The 17,153-nt window shown below is 46.6% G+C and overlaps 1 long non-coding RNA gene across 1 annotated transcript; it reads left to right on the forward strand.

The window, feature by feature from the left end:
- Positions 1–13,724: 13,724 nt before the first annotated feature.
- On the forward strand, positions 13,725–16,829 carry LOC121002150. Its single transcript, XR_005779233.1, has 3 exons — positions 13,725–13,737; positions 14,043–14,249; positions 16,818–16,829. It is a non-coding gene; the product is annotated as an uncharacterized LOC121002150 (long non-coding RNA).
- The last annotated feature ends 324 nt before the right edge of the window (positions 16,830–17,153 follow it).

Raw genomic sequence — 17,153 nt, forward strand, 5'->3', positions numbered from 1 at the left:
TCACTATGAGATAGGCCTGTGATGGCTAACCTTCGGCATTACAGCTGTGGTAAAACTACGACTCCCAAGATGTACACTTGCTTGGCTATTCTCAGAATTCCACAGAAATGAATGGAGCATGTTGAGAGTCGTAGTTTCACCACAGCTAGAGTGCCGGAGGTTAGCCATCACTGAGAAAGGGCATTCCATCGGTTAACTAACTGTAAAGAACCCTCCCCAAAATTGATGTCTAAAATACCTTTCCTCCACGTAATGAATGTACCCTGGTCCAATCCTTTGAGCAGTCCTTGGAAACAATAAATCATGTGCCAGTTTGTATTAACAAATACAAAAAAAACATGGCGCCTCAAATGACAAGATATATTATGTTACGTTTGCTTTTATTATACTTTATACTTAGCAGGAGCAAAAAGCACAGACTATTGATAAATGTGACTTACAAGTAAAACACAGAAAAATTGCAATTTACACAAAAAAATAAAATAAAAAAATAAGCGCCTATATTTCTATTACTACGTAAGTAACTAAGTAAGAAAGTAACTTTCCCATTTGATGTATGCTTATATTATATCTCTTTCTATGGTAGATTGGCATGCAAATTCTATAGCTTTATCATCTCTATTCTTACATTCCAACCTTGATGAACTATCTCGGCTTTGTCAATATACAGTAACTTATGTGTATCTATCCTTGATTATAGAATATCACAAACTCATCTAGAACTACTTCTCATTTTAAACATTTTGAGAGAGGTTGAACTTGATGGACCTGTGTCTTATTTCAACCTATGTAACTGCAATATGTAACTGTGTAACTTATAAGCTAAAAACATTACCCCGCATTAGTGTTTTTTTTTATTTATTTCAGTATAATGCTTTTTTTAAGTCTCAAAAATTGACACAAAATGGTATCAAGAACCACCCCAAAAACAGCACAGCATAAGGGTCCATTCACATGTCCACACTTTGGGTTCGGATCCATTACGCAATTATGCGGAATGGGTGCGGACCCATTGATTTTCAATGGTGACGGAAAGGATGTGGACAGCAGTGTGCTGTCCACATCCGCATTTCTGGTCCGCAGCCCCGAACTTCTAGTACGCGGCTCCGCAAAAAAATAGAACATGTCCTATTCTTACGGAAAATACAAATGTGATAGCACTCTACATCCAGCATTCCTCCGCAGCTGCGGACAAGAATAGGCATTTCTATTGGGGTGCCGGCGCGGATCCGCAAAATACTGCGGAAGTATGAATAGACCCTTAAACTGGTCATAGTCCTCAGAAGGCAATTAGTAACGGATCACTCTCTCAAAAACTAGAAGCCACTCATGACTTAAAGGGGTTCTGCAGCGATTTATATATCATCAGGATAGGTCATTATTATCTGATCAGCGGGGGTGCAGGGTATCAGCTGTTTGAAGAGGAGACGAAGCTCCGTATGAGTTCCACTTCCTGGTCATTACACTACACATCATCTCCTGTAGAGCGGCGGCATAGTGTAATTAAGTACTCACTCCATTCAAGTAAATAGAGCAAGTATTCGTCATTACACTGCGTTTACAGAACAAAGTGCAGTATAATGAAGAGGAAGCAACACTTTCATGGAGTGCCACCTCCTCTTCAAACAGCTGATCAGTGGGGGTGTCGGATGTCGGACCCTCATCAGATATTGATGACCTATCTTGAGGATAGCACATCAATATAAATCACTGCACAACCCCTTTAACATGTACCTTCATCAAGTGACTGCTTACCAAGTGCCATAGACATTAGGTTTCTCACTGGACAAAAATCTAATATTATGGCCAGCTGTACAGTATTTCACAGTAGCAATATACTAAGTAACTTTTAAATCCATGTAACCATAGTGACTTACTGTTAAATCTTACCAGGAAAGACAGAAATTAAAGCCTAGTCAAAACAAATGCCCCTAAATGGTGATAAAGCAATTGTGGACAAAAATAAATAGGACATGTTCTAGCTTTTTGCAGGGCCACAGCGTGCTGTCCGCATCTTTTGTGACCCCATTGAAATTAATGGGTCTGCATCCATTCCATAAAATTGCGGAACGAATGAGGACTCAAATATATGGTTGCGTGAATGGGCCCTTAGCCTGACAGCAGAGGTGTTGTTGTGATGATGGGTCTCGCCGCCTGCAGATATGGCAGCAGTGGTTACCATGTGGTGCTGCAACAATTTAGAGTAGGGACCCACTCAATAGAGGCCACCTTGATGTGTTGACTGGGCCTATGCATTTTGATGAAAACATATACTGAGTGCCTCATGCACAGTTTGTAAATGCAGCTGAGAAACAACAGATTACTGCAGGCATGGTCTACTAGATTTTCCACAATCTAGTAGACCACTAGAAAGCCTGTTCAGTCATTTGGGGGTTTAAAAGAGTTTAGGCCTATAAAACATTGACCCACATTTACTAATATCAGTGGACCTAGATTTTTTAGTAAAATTGCACCAAAACGTGGCATCATTTCCCACATCTAGCTTTAGAGAAATTCTTTCTGACTAGCCCAACAAGGGGCATAGTTTACAGGAAATGAGGCATGGCTTAGTAGAAGGAAGTGTAGTCTACTTAAGCAAAAATTGTGCCACAATTCTGGGGTAAAATTCTGTTTACAACTAAGCCAACCAATAGTTGGAGTGAAATTAGACAAAAGTGTCCATCCCTGCACCACATTTATCATCCACCTGAATCCAGTGTGATAAATCTGGTGCAGGTCTAGACACTTGTCTAAACTTATACCATCTATAGGAGTAGTAAATCTGCCCCATTATGTTAAAGGTGGCCATAAACATTAATGTGAGCTACACCCACTGATTTTGACATGACTGGCCTACCACCTAATGCATATGGGGTTGTGCCCACTCACCCTCAACAGATTGCATCTGGCAGCAGCTTGCTCCCCTTTCCCTTTGAGTATAGATGCATGCTCAGCCAGACCAAATGCATATGTGTTTAGGGCAGCCAAGAGCTGTTGGCCGAATGAGCATTTGTCTCACAGGTATTGAAGGTGTATGACCATCTTAAGATAATGATCAATGATTTTATGACATGATGTTATTCTGAAGAAGGCAGCATGACTTCTTCTGTACCTTGCATCCACTCTATAGACTAAAATCAGCATGGAAAGAAGTGAAGTCTTGACTTTGCTAAGGCATCTGTTTCCTACAGGTTGGACACTGGGACTGTCAATAAAGTTTGCCCCACATGATGCTTTGTTGGCTGCTAATGATGTGTACAAGAATATAAGGACCTCTTCTGATTCTTTCATTGGGTTATCCCTTTCTCTGTGTTTTCACCTGCAATTGTATTCTTTATGGGCTCTCCGTGTGCTAAGTATTGTAATTTTTAAGTAAAATATTGACTTCTAATAAATGTTTTATTTCCGACATAACAGATGTTTAAAAATAAATGACAGTAAATTTACTAACTGTTGTATCAGTTCTCAAACAGTAGAGTAATTTGCAGCAATAAACTGACCACAACATCTCTAGAAAATGTAATACTAAGCACAGCGAATAGCACTGGAAATAAACAGAAAGTCATTAGAATCATTCCAAAAGGTCGACTTGGAGGAGCCCTGATAGAAACATGAACAACAGAATTGATCTGATACTAATGGAAGAGCTTATTTAGTAAGAGACGGGTTGGTAATCTGCCAAAGCAATGATGAAAGTGACAAATATATCAGTACAATACAAAGTGAAAAGTAACATGTGGTGGGACCTCAAATAAACTTAAAAAATGATGGAAAAATACCTTTAAGAAATTCTCAGACACATTTAACCACTAATGCATAAAAAGGATACACAGATTACTGCACTTTATCACTATACAGAAGAGGCGTCATCTCTCATATATTACATATTAGATCATCTCATTGATTTTAAGAATACTTGTCACGCACAGTTTTGTGAGCTGAGTCAGCTTTTGTGTTAAATTGCCATTTATAAAGATCCCAATCTCAGGAATCAGTTGGTGTTGGATGAATATATAACTGCATTACGTGACCCTTTATTTATTTCCTAATGTTTATATTGTGGCACTGTTAACATACTCCTTGGTGCTGTACAGAGATTGTCATCACTCACATCAGTTTCTTGTAGGGAAGGAAACCTAAGTACCCAGAGAAAACCCCCAGGGTCCCTAGCAGGATAGTACATCCTGTATTGCTACAAGAACACCTTTTCCAGCTCGGATAGTTCGGTCACTTCTGCTTATGGTCCCCTGTTGACCGGATTTGTGAACTCTCATCCAGGGCCGATCCTACACGGGGTGCAGTGGGTGCCCCGCACCCCAGCGCTGTCACCTGAAAGGCGCCGAGCGCAGGGCCGGACTGGCCTGCCGGCAGGGCCGATCCTAGGGTCACAGGCGCCTGGGTGCAGAAATATTTCTGGCGCCCCCACATGGGCGTGGTTATCTTACTAACTCTTCCCCTTTACAATGTTTCTATGGCAACAACTTCAGCCCCCAACTTCAGCCCACGAATCGGCGGCTCGGCTTAAAAAAAAAAAAAAAGTCAAAAAAAAAAAAAGTCCCGGCGGCTCGCTCGGCCAGGGCCGGACTGGGGATAAAAACCAGCCCTGGAAAAAGTTGCATACCAGCCCCACAGCATTGCGTCATTATTTACTTGTTTATAATAGGAGAAAGCATTCATTTTAAAACACGTGTGTAAACACGAATATGAACTTTGCCCCACGATAGCTCTTTTGTAGAACCCCCATAAAAACTTACAGTTACTTGACTTGGCCCTTGGGGATCTCGGACGCCACTTCAACACTTTGGCCGGGGGCTCGGCGGAGCTGATGTTGTGCTTTAACCTAATGAGAAAGATTTCATAATAAGGATTTGGAGAAAGGGCAGAGGGATAGCAGAGCAGGGAGAGGCTGGTGCTGCTACTAGGGGGTCATACCATGGGGGAGTAATAAAGCCCACCATAATGCCCCCCCAGTAGTAATAATTCTCCTTATAATATGCAAAACATTTGTAATGCCCCCAGTTGAGCTAATGTTCCCATAATGTGCCAATATAAAATACCCCTTCTCAGTGCCCCCGTAGATGACCCCCATAGTGCCCCCCCTTCCCCATAGTACCCACCATAATGTGTCCCAGTATAAAATGCCCCTATACAGAGCCCCCATATAAAATATCTTCTTTTTTAGCCTCAGTAGATGCCCCTATAGTGCCCCCCAATAATCTGCAGTAAGATGTGCCCCCCATAGATGCCCCCAATCATGTGCCAGTAATAAGAGCCCCCCCACCATCATGTGCCAGTAGCCAGAGCCCCCCCATATCATGTCAGTAGCCAGAGCCCCCCCATATCATGTGTCAGTAGCCAGAGCCCCCCATATCATGTGCCAGTAGCCAGAGTGCCCCCAATCATGTGCCAGAAATAAGAGCCCCCCCACCATCATGTGCCAGTAGCCAGAGCCCCCCATATCATATGCCAGTAGCCAGAGCCCCCCATATCATGTGCCAGTAGCCCCCCTTATGTGCCAGTAGCCCCCCTATGTGCCAGTAGCCCTCCTTATCATGTGCCAGTAGCCCCCCTTATCATGTGCCAGTAGCCCCCTTATCATGTGCCAGTAGCCCCCTTATCATGTGCCAGTAGCCCCCCTTATCATGTGCCAGTAGCCCCCCATATCATGTGCCAGTAGCCAGAGCCCCCCCCCCTTATCATGTGCCAGTAGCCAGAGCCCCCCCCCCATATCATGTGCCAGTAGCCAGATCCCCCCCATTATCATGTGCCAGTAGCCAGAGTGCCCCCATATCATGTGCCAGTAGCCAGAGTGCCCCCATATCATGTGCCAGTAGCCCCCCATATCATGTGCCAGTAGCCCCCCTTATCATGTGCCAGCCCAGTAGTCCCCTCTTATCATGTGCCAGCCCAGTAGTCCCCCCTTATCATGTGCCAGCCCAGTAGTCCCCCCTTATCATGTGCCAGCCCAGTAGCCCCCCTTATCATGTGCCAGCCCAGCCCAGTAGTCCCCCCTTATGTGCCAGCCCAGTAGCCCCCCTTATGTGCCAGCCCAGTAGCCCCCCTTATCATGTGCCAGCCCAGTATTGTACCTATATAAAAAAAAAAAAAAAAATAATACACTTATACTTACCTCCAGCAATGCGATGCGATGCAGGCCGCCTCTTCCGTCTGTGTCCCTCGCTATACGGCTCAGGCGACGCGATGACGTCATCGCGCCGCCTGCACCGGCCTCTGATAGGCTGCCAGCACTAAGCCGGCAGCCTATCAGAGGAACAGGAGGGGACACACCTCTCCCTCCTCTGCCGCAGCACAGGCATCTGTATTGCCGTCCTGAGGACGGCAATACAGATGACTATGGAGATGAGCGCTTCCGCAATGGAGGCGCTCATCTCCTGCTCTGCCCTGCCGCCGGCCGCGGCCGCCCCCACTTGTCACCAGGGCCGCGGCCTTGCGGCACTCAGGCTTGCCGGCCCACCGGGAAATTTCCCGCTATCCCGGCAGGCCAGTCCGGCCCTGCGCTCGGCGCCTTTCGGATGACAGCGCCGGAAATTTCCCGCTATCCCGGCAGGCAGGGCCGATCCTACACCCACTGCACCCCGTGTAGGATCGGCCCTGCCTGCCGGGATAGCGGGAAATTTCCGGTGGGCCAGCAAGCCTGAGTGCCGCAAGGCCGCGGCCCTGGTGACAAGTGGGGGCGGCCGCGGCCGGCGGCAGGGCAGAGCAGGAGATGAGCGCCTCCATTGCGGAAGCGCTCATCTCCATAGTCATCTGTATTGCCGTCCTCAGGACGGCAATACAGATGCCTGTGCTGCGGCAGAGGAGGGAGAGGTGTGTCCCCTCCTGTTCCTCTGATAGGCTGCCGGCTTAGTGCTGGCAGCCTATCAGAGGCCGGTGCAGGCGGCGCGATGACGTCATCGCGTCGCCTGAGCCGTATAGCGAGGGACACAGACGGAAGAGGCGGCCTGCATCGCATCGCATTGCTGGAGGTAAGTATAAGTGTATTATTTTTTTTTATTTTTTATATAGGTACAATACTGGGCTGGCACATGATAAGGGGGGCTACTGGGCTGGCACATAAGGGGGGCTACTGGGCTGGCACATAAGGGGGGACTACTGGGCTGGGCTGGCACATGATAAGGGGGGCTACTGGGCTGGCACATGATAAGGGGGGACAACTGGGCTGGCACATGATAAGGGGGGACTACTGGGCTGGCACATGATAAGGGGGGACTACTGGGCTGGCACATGATAAGGGGGGCTACTGGCACATGATATGGGGGGCTACTGGCACATGATATGGGGGCACTCTGGCTACTGGCACATGATATGGGGGCACTCTGGCTACTGGCACATGATAATGGGGGGGATCTGGCTACTGGCACATGATATGGGGGGGGGGCTCTGGCTACTGGCACATGATAAGGGGGGGGGCTCTGGCTACTGGCACATGATATGGGGGGCTACTGGCACATGATAAGGGGGGCTACTGGCACATGATAAGGGGGCTACTGGCACATGATAAGGGGGCTACTGGCACATGATAAGGGGGGCTACTGGCACATGATAAGGAGGGCTACTGGCACATAGGGGGGCTACTGGCACATAAGGGGGGCTACTGGCTCATGATATGGGGGGGCTCTGGCTACTGGCATATGATATGGGGGGCTCTGGCTACTGGCACATGATGGTGGGGGGGCTCTTATTTCTGGCACATGATTGGGGGCACTCTGGCTACTGGCACATGATATGGGGGGCTCTGGCTACTGACACATGATATGGGGGGGCTCTGGCTACTGACATGATATGGGGGGGCTCTGGCTACTGGCACATGATGGTGGGGGGGCTCTTATTACTGGCACATGATTGGGGGCATCTATGGGGGCACATCTTACTGCAGATTATTGGGGGGCACTATAGGGGCATCTACTGAGGCTAAAAAAGAAGATATTTTATATGGGGGCTCTGTATAGGGGCATTTTATACTGGGACACATTATGGTGGGTACTATGGGGAAGGGGGGGGGCACTATGGGGGTCATCTACGGGGGCACTGAGAAGGGGTATTTTATATTGGCACATTATGGGAACATTAGCTCAACTGGGGGCATTACAAATGTTTTGCATATTATAAGGAGAATTATTACTACTGGGGGGGGCATTATGGTGGGCTTTATTACTCCCCCATGGTATGACCCCCTAGTAGCAGCACCAGCCTCTCCCTGCTCTGCTATCCCTCTGCCCTTTCTCCAAATCCTTATTATGAAATCTTTCTCATTAGGTTAAAGCACAACATCAGCTCCGCCGAGCCCCCGGCCAAAGTGTTGAAGTGGCGTCCGAGATCCCCAAGGGCCAAGTCAAGTAACTGTAAGTTTTTATGGGGGTTCTACAAAAGAGCTATCGTGGGGCAAAGTTCATATTCGTGTTCACACACGTGTTTTAAAATGAATGCTTTCTCCTATTATAAACAAGTAAATAATGACGCAATGCTGTGGGGCTGGTGTGCAACTTTTTCCAGGGCTGGTTTTTATCCCCAGTCCGGCCCTGGCCGAGCGAGCCGCCGGGACTTTTTTTTTTTTTACTTTTTTTTTTTTTTAAGCCGAGCCGCCGATTCGTGGGGCTGAAGTTGGGGCTGAAGTTGTTGCCATAGAAACATTGTAAAGGGGAGGAGTTAGTAAGATAACCACGCCCATGTGGGGGCGCCAGAAATATTTCTGCACCCAGGCGCCTGTGACCCTAGGATCGGCCCTGCTCTCATCCAACCTTACGTGCACCACTCCAACCATTCCCTGGCCTCAGCAGTGACCTCTCCCCACGAAGCATTAGGCCACTTAGAACAGTGATTGGCTGCAGAGATGCTACTGATGATGGATGAGAAGTCACACTACAGAGGACCAGAGGCAGCAGGGAGGAAACCATCGTTGCTGAAACAAAGCTGCTTTGAAGAGGTAAATGTGTTTCTTTTTTAGGGTACACACATTCCAGCTATTTAGTAATTTTCAATTAGGGGTTGGACAACCCCTTTAACACCTTTGTTCCCTTCCCAACAAACAGTCAACCAGTAATAGATTCTTAACCCCATAGTTTCCTCTACTGTTTGAACTTCTTCCAGCACCAGTCAGGGATTGACATGTCGAGCAAGATGGATGAGTTTTGTGATGGATTTAGTATCTACACCTAGGAAACCAACCTGCATACACAGGGCACTAGGGCAGTAAAAATTTTACTTTAAGAGGCTTGGAAATTGCTGATGGTTTCCCTGAAAGCCACAGAAACAGAGGTACAATGTATATATTTCTTTCAAATATTATCTTTGATAGGATTCAAAACCAGAAACCCAGTAATGCAAGGCTACAGTCCTAGCCACTGAGCAGCTTCCAACAAATTACAAAGTCAGGCTAAATGAAATATGGAATGGAATTACCGGTAATTACTTCATTGACATTTTTCAAATTGTAATATAATTTAGTATAATAATACATCTTAGCAAGCATAATTAGATAAAATTATTATGATTGTTTGTTAATTCCTGAAATGTTAATTCTACCAATAAACTTATCTTCAGAAGAAAACTCTAACAAGCGTTTGACAAGACTTTTCTCCATGTTTTGGGTGGTGTCTTGAAAGTGGCAAGATTAGGCTACAAAATGTAGGTCGTGTATTTAATTTGGGGAATTCACAAAGCTATGCCAGATCCATCGCACAACATATACCACCAGTGCCTGATGGACCCAGATGACTTATAATGGAGACTGCCAGGTTCTGCCAAGATGTTTGTCATTAGAGATGAGCGAATCAAAGCTGACAAAGTGGAATTTGATCCGAATTTCAAGAAAAATTTGATTCGCACCGAAGCTGAATTTCCTCACGCTTCATGGTAACGAATTGCATTTTTTCCTAAAATGGCTGCTGCACATGTGAGGACATGGAGAAAGGAACTCTGGGAAGGCGGGATCACCCATAATGCCATGCATGCAGCTAATCAGCAGCCAGCCAGCCCTGTGATGTCACAGCCCTATAAATAGCGTCAGCCATTTAAGATTCTGCCATTTACCAGCATACTTAGTGCAGGGAGAGATGTCTGAAGGTGCTAGGGACACTGATAGGAAAGACTTGATTGTGGTAAAAAAACGAGTTATAAGTGCAGGGAAAGGATAGGAATCCTTCCACATCATTTATGTAGAACAAGGTTCAGTAGGGGAGGTTACAGAGTGGGTAAGAGGAACAATCCTATTACACCTTGCTGCACTGACTGGGGATCCAAATTGACATTATATAGCTCTGTCATTCCAGCAAACCGTTCTTGCAAGTGCTGTTTGATACAGCCATTAACAGGGTTTATTACAAGGAAATATTTCTACAGTATGTCTTATTTGCTCTTGTGTGGTGCAGTTATATGTCGCAAAGCCCTTTTTGCCGTGTATTAGTGGCACCAAAAAATATATATTTGCCGTTCAGCGGTGCAATTATTTGTTGTAAAGCCCTTTTTGTCGTGTATTAGTGGGAAAATAAAAATATATTCGTCGTTCAGCATTGCACTTATACGTTGAAAAGCCTTTTGTGTCGTGGAAAAGTGGGAAAAAATTAGGGCCTAATTGCTGTTCAGCGGTGCAGTTATATATTCTAAAGCCCTGTTTGCTGTGTATTATTGGCAAAATAAAAATATTCGCTGTTCAGCGTTGCACTTACTGTATATAATAAAAAGGGAAATCCAGCTTCCAGACGACCATATAAATGCTTTAATGAAAAACGTGCTAAAATCCGGACATGTACACCTGGTGTACATGTCCGGATTTTAGCACGTTTTTTCATTAAAGCATTTATATGGTCGTCTGGAAGCTGGATTTCCCTTTTCTTATATTTCCATTATCGCTGAGTTCCTGGCGATTATCCGTGCCTCCATTTCAGACCGTGACCAGGTGAGCCTCGACTGCTGCCTTTTTCTTACTTACTGTATATGTTGAAAAGGCTTTTTGTGTAGTGGAAAAGTGGAAAAAAATTAGTGCCTAATTGCCGTTCAGTGGTGCAGTTATATATTCTAAAGCCCTGTTTGCCATGTATTAGTAAAAATATATTTGCCGTTAATCATTGCACGTATATGTTGAAAAGCCTTTTGTGTAGTGGAAAAGTGGAAAAAAAATTAGGGCCTAATTGCCGTTCAGCAGTGCAGTAACATACAGTGGGATGCAAAAGTTTGGGCAACCTTGTTAATCGTCATGATTTTCCTGTATAAATCGTTGGTTGTTACGATAAAAAATGTCAGTTAAATATATCATATAGGAGACACACACAGTGATATTTGAGAAGTGAAATTAAGTTTATTGGATTTACAGAAAGTGTGCTATAATTGTTTAAACAAAATTAGTCAGGTGCATAAATTTGGGCACCACAAAAAAGAAATGAAATCAATATTTAGTAGATCCTCCTTTTGCAGAAATTACAGCCTCTAAACGCTTCCTGTAGGTTCCAATGAGAGTCTGGATTCTGGTTGAAGGTATTTTGGAGCATTCCTCTTTACAAAACATCTTTAGTTCATTCAGGTTTGATGGCTTCCGAGCATGGACAGCATTCTTTAAGTCACACCACAGATTTTCAATTATATTCAGGTCTGGGGACTGAGATGGCCATTCCAGAACGTTGTACTTGTTCCTCTGCATAAATGCCTTAGTGGATTTTGAGCAGTGTTTAGGGTCGTTGTCTTGTTGAAAGATCCAGCCCCGGCGCAGCTTCAGCTTTGTCACTGATTCCTGGACATTGGTCTCCAGAATCTGCTGATACTGAGTGGAATCCATGCGTCCCTCAACTTTGACAAGATTCCCAGTCCGTGCACTGGCCACACAGCACCACAGCATGATGGAACCACCACCATATTTTACTGTAGGTAGCAGGTGTTTTTCTTGGAATGCTGTGTTCTTTTTCCTCCAGGCATAACGCCCCTTGTTATGGCAAAATAACTAAATTTTAGTTTCATCAGTCCACAGCACCTTATTCCAAAATGAAGCTGGCTTGTCCAAATGTGCTTTAGCCCACCTCAAGCGGCACTTTTTGTGCTGTGGGCGGAGAAAAGGCTTCCTCTGCATCACTCGCATACAGCATCTCCTTGTGTAAAGTGCACCGAATGGTTGAACGATGCACAGTGACTCCATCTGCAGCAAGATGATGTTGTAGGTCTTTGGTGCTGGTCTATGGGTTGACTCTGACTGTTCTCACCATTCGTCGTTTCTGTCTATCTGCGATTTTTCTTGGTCTGCCACTTAGAGCCTTAACTTGAACTGAGCCTTGAGGTCTTCCATTTCCTCAATATGTTCCTAACTGTGGAAACAGACAGCTGAAATCTCTGAGACAGCTTTCTGTATCCTTCCCCTAAACCATGATGGTGAACAATCTTTGTCTTCAGGTCATTTGAGAGTTGTTTTGAGACCCCCATGTTGCTACTCTTCAGAGAAAATTAAAAGAGGAGGGAAACTTACAATTGACCCCCTTAAATACTCTTTCTCATAATTGGATTCACCTGTGTATGTAGGTCAGGGGTCACTGAGCTTACCAAGCCAATTTGAGTTCCAATAATTAGTTCTAAGGGTTTTGGAATCAATAAAATGACAACAGTGCCCAAATTTATGCACCTGCCTAATTTTGTTTAAACAATTATAGCACACTTTCTGTAAATCCAATAAACTTCATTTCACTTCTCAAATATCACTGTGTGTGTCTCCTATATGATATATTTAACTGACATTTTGTATCGTAACAACCAACGAAATAATTTTGTGCAAAATAATAATGTTATACTGTAAAATCCGATGTCTCCATGATAAATCTGCAGCGTGAGGGCCCTGTGTGTCTTCTACACACTTTCAAAATAATCCTTCAGCGGGGCGAATAGATGATGGAGGACCGGGACGCTCCATGACTTTCCAAGGAGCTGCTGTCGAGAGCAGCGGTTCTTTTCTGAGATGTCCGTATAGTTCAGGGGGAATCCGAAGACCCTCTCCATCTCCGTGCACCACAGGATGCCCCTCCTTTTCATTTCCATGATGACTGGGAACCCGCGACAAAGAGACCGGGGCCTGGTTGGTTGGTTTGAATCTTGACTAATTTAGCGACTCTTCCGGGCTCCAAGCTATCTTGAAGCTTTGTCTTTTCATTGTCTGTAGCCACTGGAGGCCTGTTCATGCCAGGCAGGTTTCCCCCAGAAGTATCTTGGTCGATGAACAGCCAATACCGCACTTGCAGCAATCTTGACAGGATTCGTCTCCAGGTGGAGAGGAATTGTTTTCTTGGCATGCTTTCTCCATCGCAAAACCACGTCGTTGAATAAACAGAAAACTCGTTGATTCTCTCCTGTCTTAGGCAACATGTAATTTTTATTAGTAAAATTTATTAAATATTTATTATTAAATTGAACCAAAACTTGATTAAAATGATAATAAAGTATACTTAAATTCGCCAAAACTGACAAAAACAGGAGTGGATCTAAAACATAGATGACAAGTGAATGGAATATTTGGATGTCTTCAGTGTTTTGTACCCACTCCTGCTTTTGGCTACCAAATCATAAGCCAATTCTGGTGGGACCATACAGGCCTTACAGCTGCTACACAGACAGGATCTGTTGTGCGTCTCATTTTTCCTTTCTTCTGACAGATCAGAAGAAGGGTCAAATAAATGATGATGTCAGCCAGGCCGAAAGCAAAAATAGTAGACCAGTCATGAAGTGGGGATGGTGGGAACAGCAGGAGAAGTCCACAGAGTGGACCTATGAAATAGTGGTGAGGTGTAAGCAGCATGAGGAGACCACAGGGTGGCCCAATGACAGTGTCTGGAGGTGGAAGCAGTATGAGGAGGCCACTGAGTGGCACAATGACAGAGTCTGGAGTTGCCAGCAGTATGAGGAGGCCACTGAGTGGCACAATGACCGAGTCTGGAGGTGGCGGCATCAGAAGAAATCCACCGAGTGGCACAATAGTCTGGAGCTGGCGGATGCAGCAGCAGAATCATGAGAAGGCCACCAAGTGGCACAATGATAGAGTCTGTAGATGGCAGCAGTATGATGAGGCCACAGAGTGGCAAGGTGACATAGTGTGGATATGGCAGCAGCATGAGGAGACCACAGAGTGGAAAGGTAACTTAGTGTGTAGATGCCAGCAGCAGCTGCAGGATCCCACAGAGTGGCAAGGTGACATAGTATGGAGATGGCAGTAACAGTTGAATCAGGAGACCAGAAAGTGACTCTGTAACAGAGTGGGGCGGTGGGTGGCAATATCAGTACCTGCTAATGAAGGTGGGTGAAATAAGGAGCCATGGATGATCTAGTCTGATGCATCAGGAATTGGTGGTTTGAAATCTTGGCTGATCCACGCCTGATTCATCTTGACAAAGGTCAGTCTCTCCACATTTTGGGTGGACAGGCGAGTTCTCCTTGGGGTAACTATGGCCCCCACCGCAGTAAACACATGCTCTGATACCACACTACTGGCCGGGCAGGACAGCTTTTCTAGCGCAAACTGCTAGTTGTGGCCACAAATCCAGTTTGGCTATCCAGGAGTCCAGCGCTTATTCAATGTGGGGTGGCAGGGTGCTGTCCAAGTATGCCACCACCTGCTGGTTCAGGTACTGCTCCAGGTCTACCTGCTGCTGCTGGTGAGTAGTTTATTCACTATGCGGGTGAAGAAAGCTACTCATTAGCGACTCTAGACTCAGGCTGCTGCTGATGGAGCTGGTACTGCTCATGCCACCCCTCCCCAGCAGCCATGGCAGTGGAACGTGAGCGCAGAGGGCCTCCCCGGTCAGACCTGCAAGAGGATGGACGATGGGGCCAATAGGCAGCGGCCAACTGACTACATAGGATGTCTGTAGTAGTTTAGTTTGTCCTCCCTCTCGGTGGGTGGGAAAAAGGCCCCCATTCTGGACCGGTAGCGAGGGTCCAACAAGGTGGAGAGCCAGAAGTCATCCCTCTGCCGAATAGTGACAATTCAGCTGTCACTACGCAAGCAAGTGAGCATGCATCGGGCCATTTGTGCAAGTGACTCGGAGGGACTCCCTGTCTCCATCTCCACTGCTTACTGCCACAGTGTGTCCAGGTCCTCTGTCTCGTCTTCCTCATCGTCCTATAGCTCCTCTGGCTGCTCCTGCTCCTCCTGTCCTGTCAGCTGACCACCCATTTGGCTACACATTGCCTATGCTCCAATGTCCTCCTCCCTCTCCTCCAGTTCAGCCTCCACAGGGCTCATGTGGCCGTGAGATCTAGGCGCCACGTCTCCTGTCCCCTGGCAAGCCATTGTTACCACCATCTGTTCCAGGACATGAAGCAGTGGAATGACAAAGTTCATCCCTTAGTCCTGGCGACTGATAAATAATGTGGCATCCTCAAAGGGCCTGAGCGAACGGCAGGTGTCACGCATGAGTTGCCAGTGGCTGACATCGAAGTTACACAGGGGAGTACTCCTATCCGCTTGCATCATCAAGAAATCGTTGATGGCCTTTATCTGTTCGTATAGTCGGTCCAACATATGGAGGGTGGAATTCCAATGGGTGGAAACGTCACAGATGAGCCTATGTTGGGGGATGCCGTTCTGCCACTGCAACTCAAGGAGGGTGTGCTTTGCGGTATACGAGTGGCTGAAGTGCATGCAGTTTCCTGGCCATTTCTTAGGATGTCTTGCAAATGGGTGGAAGACTTCAGGAACTGCTTGACAACCAGAATGAACATGTGTGCCATGCAGGGTGCATGGCTCAGCCTTCCTTGACGCAGTGCAGACAAAATGTTATTCCCGTTGTCAGTCACCATGGTTCCGATTTTGAGTTGTCAGGGAGAAAGCCAGGATTCGGTTTCTTGGTACATCACACTGAGCAGTTCCTCCCCTGTGTGACTCCATTCGCCAAGGCAAACCAGGTTCAGAACAGCGTGACACCGCCAAGCCCTGCACATGTGGTATGCTGGAGGGGCACTGTGACTTGTCCCTGCAGTGGAGGCTGAGGACATGGTGGAGGAGGAGGAGGCAGAGGCGGACATTGTCGGAGGACCAACGGCGTGGCATTGTGGAGGAGAAAGCCGCGTCACCTGTCCACGTTGCTGGTGTGGCTGTGCAGGAACCACATTCCAGTGGGCCATAAAGGACATGTATTGTCCCTGACCGTAGTTACAGCTCCACACGTCGGAGCTGCCGTGCACTTTGGCAGACACCGACAGGCTCAAGGACTGGCCCACCTTCTGTTCTACATGTGTGTGCAGGGCTGGTACTGCTTTTTTGCAAAGAAATGACGGCTTGGGACTCTCCACCTCGGTTCGGCACAAGCCCTCAGTTCTCTGAAAGTTGTAGAGTCCACCACTTGGAAAGGGAAGGACTGAAGCACAAGCAACTTGTACAGGAGCATGTTCAGCTTCTGCGCTGTTGGATGCATGCATGTATACTGTTGTCTCTTGGCAATCGTTGGGGGTCGATTGCTAACGGAATGACTGACGAGGAGTAGGAGCAGGAGCATCTGGACCAGCAGAAAATGGGATTGACAGACAGCTCACTTCGGCTGAGGTGGTGGAGCCTTGACTGGCTGAAACTGGGTGTGTGCCACTGGGTGATGTAGCGGTTGCTGCGGCAGGCTGGACCACCACATCGGAGCCACGGTTCTCCGAGGCCACTGTATGGTGACGCTGCATATATTGATGCAGGGCCGTAGTGCCAATATTGGCACCCTGGCCATGCTTAACCTTCTTCCCGCAGATGCGACATATGGCCATGTTCACCTCCTCTGGTGCTGTGAAAAAAACTGACACACCGCCGAGTAGGTGATTTTCCCCCTAGAGATCTATTGCAGCACATGAAGCAGCATCACCAGATCCTTTATGAAAATACAACTGGCCAGCATTCCCAATCAGAACAAGTCTGTCCTTCTTTTCCTGGTCCTCTATGTAGCAGCCAACTCGCATGCCCAAGCAGTATGGTATCTTTGTCATCATCATCATCACCTTCTTCTTCTACTCATTGTCCTTGGCTCCATTATGAGACATCTACAACAGAACGTTTGGCCATGAAAAAACTTTTCTAAGCCAGCAATTAGCTTGTCTGCAAGCTGAAACCCCACTTGGCCACATTACTGGTGATCCAGTCGCTGTAGTACCAATAAAGCAGAGCCTTGTACTCACATGTCAGAGATGCGCGC

This window comes from Bufo bufo, chromosome 5, assembly GCF_905171765.1.
Source record: "Bufo bufo chromosome 5, aBufBuf1.1, whole genome shotgun sequence".
In the NCBI taxonomy this organism is placed as follows: domain Eukaryota; kingdom Metazoa; phylum Chordata; class Amphibia; order Anura; family Bufonidae; genus Bufo; species Bufo bufo.